Source organism: Euleptes europaea, chromosome 11 (genome assembly GCF_029931775.1).
Source record: "Euleptes europaea isolate rEulEur1 chromosome 11, rEulEur1.hap1, whole genome shotgun sequence".
Taxonomy (NCBI): Eukaryota; Metazoa; Chordata; class Lepidosauria; order Squamata; family Sphaerodactylidae; genus Euleptes; species Euleptes europaea.
In genome coordinates this window covers 74434222-74438587 of record NC_079322.1, presented here as the reverse complement: position 1 = coordinate 74438587, position 4366 = coordinate 74434222, and the positions used below count along the sequence as shown (strand labels likewise).

Genomic DNA, 4366 nt, shown 5'->3' with positions numbered 1-4366 from the left:
TGGAAGGCTGAGTCAACCTTGAGCCGGCTACCTGAAACCAACTTCCGTTGGGATCGAACTCAGGTTGTGAGCAGAGCTTGAACTGCAGTACCACAGTACTGCAGTTTACCACTCTGCGCCACGGGGCTCTTAGCTGTTCTGCTGCAGACCAATATGGCTACCCCAAAAAATGCGTTCAGAAGAGATGCTCTGGATGCTACCGGACGTGAGTTTCGCTGCTCTGCTGCAGGCCAGTATGGCTACCCTCTGAAACTGCATACAAAGGAAATGCTCTCGATTCAGCATGGTTTTTCCTTGCATGTGGTGAACAGCTGCTGCGAGCATGGAAGGTCATTTCTGGGTATGGAAGATGATCTGTGGGTGATGGCGGGAGGATTGTCTCACTCTGGGGAACAGGCACTTAGATCAGTCCCATGGGCCTTGGCTCAGCTGCTGGCTTTAGGCCCACGCCCAAGTGGGTCATGGCCCAGCGGCGCCTGTGAACAAGACGGGCTGTCCTTCCATAGCAAAATGGGATTCGTGTCTCGAAGGTCCTGGAACCGTCCAGCAAAATAGCTTGTTAGGAGGAATTCTCATAGTTCTTTATTTCTTCCTAAAATCCACCAGTCTGTTTCTTTCCCTCTTTTTAGAAGAAGAGTTGGTTTTCATATGCCAGTTTTCCTCTACCTTTTAAGGAGGATCAAACTGGCTTACAATCTCCTTCCCTTCCTCTCCCCACCAAAGATGCCTTGTGAGGTAGGTGAGGCTGAGAGAGTTCAGCGAGAACTGTGACTAGCCCAAGGTCACCCAGCTGGCTTCATGGGAGGAGTGAGGACTCAAACCCGGTTCTCCAGATTAGAGTCCACAGCTCTTAACCACTGGTTTTAGGAATTTGGAGTCTGTTTTGCATCCGTTTCCTTTTGCTCGAAAGAGGAATTTGAAGGGAGGAGGGGCAGGAAGGGAGGTTCTGCAAAATTTCATTGGGGAGGGGCCGTGGCATAGTAATACAGCATCTGCATTGCAGGTCCCAGGTTCAATCACTGACATCTCCAGCTAAAAGGACCAGGCAGTAGGCGATATGAAAGACCTCTGCTTGAGACTTGGAGAGCCGCTGCCAGTCTGAGTAGGCAGTACTGACTTTGATGGACCAGAGATCTGATTCAGTATAAGGCTGCTCCATGTATTCACATTCGGAGGCAGGCAGTCTCTTCCCAAATCTTCTTACCCTCCCGCTAGAGCACCTTTTGGTGTGTTAACATCAAAAACAACAACAACCCCCAAACAAAAAGAAAACCCTGCAAAGGCGAAATTTACAGAAGAGCGCATAGAGGTGTAAGAAAAATCCAAAGAGAAGTCAAAGAGCAAATCTTCTTTCGATAGAGAAAAGGAATAAGGGGAAGGGCTGTGGCTCAGTGGTAGAGCATCTGCTTCGCATGCAGAAGGTCCCAGGTTCAATCCCCAGCATCGCCAGTTAAAGGGGCTAGGCAGGTAGGTGATGTGAAAGACCTCTGCCTTGAGACACTGGAGAGGGTCTGATTCAGTATAAGGCGTGTTCATGTGTTCAATCAAAGGCTATATCTTTGTAAGAAAATTGGATTTCAGAAAAAGAAATTCCACTCCCTATAACAACACTACCAGCTTTGCATTTCCTAAGCAAAGATGCCTTACAGTGCAGTTTTATGCGGCCTTACTCCTGTCCAAGCCCACTGAAATAAATGGCTTTACTCTGGAGTAACTTTCCATGAGATAGCCCTGCAAGTCACTGCAGAAGGCCTGCATCATCTTTAGGGTTGCCAACCTCCAGATGCTAGCTGGAGATTTCCTGCTATTACAACTGATAGAGATCAGCTCCCCTGGAGAAAATGGCTGTGTTGGCAATTCGACTCTATGGCATTGAAGTCCCTCCCCTCCCCAAACCCCGCCCTCCTCAGGCTCTCCCCCAAAAACCTCCCGCCAGTGGCGAAGGACCTGGCAACCCTAGTCATCGTTTAATATTCTTCCAGCTATAAACTCAGCCATTCTGTTTTTAATCGTTTTGCCCGTCTCCAAAATAAAGCCCAGAAAGAACTTTAAATTATTCAGTAGGAATTCTTGTACCCCTGAGTAACTTTGAGAAAAGCCATGTTAATTTTTTACAACTCGGAGAAGTCAGCTTGGTGAGGAAATTGCCCGCCCCTGAAAAAGCCTGTTTCAGCTGCCCTGGGAGGTTAACTGATGGAGAGGGACTTCTAATGTGGCTTAAAATGGTCCAGGGAAGTTGATTGGTGGTCTGTCATGCTGGGCTTCAGGCTGCTGTTAGCTTGACCAGAAGTGAACACAGCTGGGTCAGAAGTGATGCTGGACTGCTGGTACATGCATGTTCAGAGGTGCATCACTAGTGAGCATAAGAGCTGGGGAGCGTAAAAATGTCCCTTGTGGACAAAGGGGCAATTCCAGCAGAGGAAACATAGAGCTGGAAGGGAGCTCAAGGGTCATCTAGTCCAATCCTCTGCACAACGCAGGAAATTCACAACTACCTCCTCCATTCAACCAGTGACCCCTGCTCTGTGCTCAAAAGGAGAGCAAAGAAGAAGAAGAATTGGTTTTTATATGCTGACTTTCTCTACCACTTAAGGGAGACTCAAACCGGCTTACAATCACCTTCCCCACAACAGACACCCTGTGAAGTAGATGGGGCTGAGAGAATGTGACTTGCCCAAGGTCACCCAGCTGGCTTCATGTGGATGAGTGGGGAAACAAATCCAGTTCACCAGATTAGCCTCCGCCGCTCATGCGGAGGAGTCGGGAATCCAACCGGGTTCTCCAGATCAGACTCCACCACTCCAAACCTCCAGGATCCCTGGCCAATCTGGCCTGGAGGAAAATTGCTTCCTGACCCCAAAGTGGGGGTCAGCATTACCCTGACCAGCATTACCCTGGGCACGTAAGAAAGGGCCCCTGACTCATCCCCTCCTGCTCTCCCTCTCACGATCTGCCTAAGTTCACAGAATCAGCCTTGCTGACAGATGGCCATCTGGGCTCTGCTTAAACGCCTCCAAAGAAGGAGAGCCCACCACCTCCGGAGGAAGCCTGTTCCACTGAGGAACCGCTCTAACCGTCAGGAAGTACTTCCTGATGTTTAAGCGAAGACTCTTTTGATTTAATGTCGGCTCGTTGGTGAACCTAAAAAGGGTAGAGGCCAGGAACCAAAGCTGACCCTCTCAGGCTGGGGCGACATTCGACCTTCTCCTTCCGGCACTTGCTGTGAAATGCTGATTCCCCCTCTGCGTCTTCCCCTTGCAAAAGGAATAGCTGGTCAATCTTTCGGTAATCGAAACCGGGCATCTGAAGCAGAGTAGTCCATGCTTTTGTCCTTTCGTTAATTGTATAACGGGGTACGTGGTCTGCGGCCATTTTTAAAAGCTGGCTTTTAACGTGTAAAGAGGCTCGAGGGTTTGAAGGGAATGTTTCTATTCCAGGTTTTAAAGGAGTTCTAAAAATAAATGGAGGCTTGGGGAACATTAGGTTGTTCGTTTGTGTAATCCCTTCTCGAGCAGCCTGAATAGCCCCAACCAACCCAAACTCATCCGAGTTCAGAAGCTAAGCAGGGTTGGTATTTGGACAGAAGACCACCAAGAAAGGAAGTCCAGGGTTGCTATGCAGAGGCAGGCAATGGGAAACCACCGCTGAACGTCTCTTGCCTTGGCCAGGATGGCCCAGGCTAGCCCGATCTCCGCAGATCTCAAAAGCTAAGCAGGGTTGACCCTGGTTAATACTTGGATGGGAGACCATCAAGGAAGTCCAGGGTCGCTATGCAGAGGCAGGCAATGGCAAACCACCTCTGAACGTCTCTTGCCTTGACCAGGATGGCCCAGGCTAGCCTGATCTCCGCAGATCTCAAAAGCTAAGCAGGGTTGACCCTGGTTAATACTTGGATGGGAGACCATCAAGGAAGTCCAGGGTTGCTATGCAGAGGCAGGCAATGGCAAACCACCTCTGAACGTCTCTTGCCTTGACCAGGATGGCCCAGGCTAGCCTGATCTCCGCAGATCTCAGAAGCTAAGTAGGGTTGACCCTGGTTAATACTTGGATAGGAGACCATCAAGGAAGTCCAGGGTTGCTATGCAGAGGCAGGCAATGGCAAACCACCTCTGAACGTCTCTTGCCTTGACCAGGATGGCCCAGGCTAGCCCAATCTCCGCAGATCTCGGAACCTAAGCAGGGTCGGCCCTCATGAGTACTTGGATGGGAAACTACCACTATAGTCCAGAGTCGCTACGCAGAGGCAGGCAATAGCAAACTACATCTCGCCTGGAAAACCCTACAGGGTCACCATAAGTCTGCTGCAACTTGACGACACATTATTATCGATCCCTTCTTTGAATCCACTCCCCGAACACTCGTTCAT

The 4366-nt window shown here is 49.8% G+C and overlaps 1 non-coding gene across 1 annotated transcript; it reads left to right on the top strand.

Annotated features, from left to right (window-relative positions):
- The first annotated feature begins 1379 nt into the window (after positions 1-1379).
- Positions 1380-1449, top strand: TRNAA-CGC (transfer RNA alanine (anticodon CGC)). Its single transcript has one exon. It is a non-coding gene; the product is annotated as a tRNA-Ala (tRNA).
- Positions 1450-4366: the final 2917 nt, after the last annotated feature.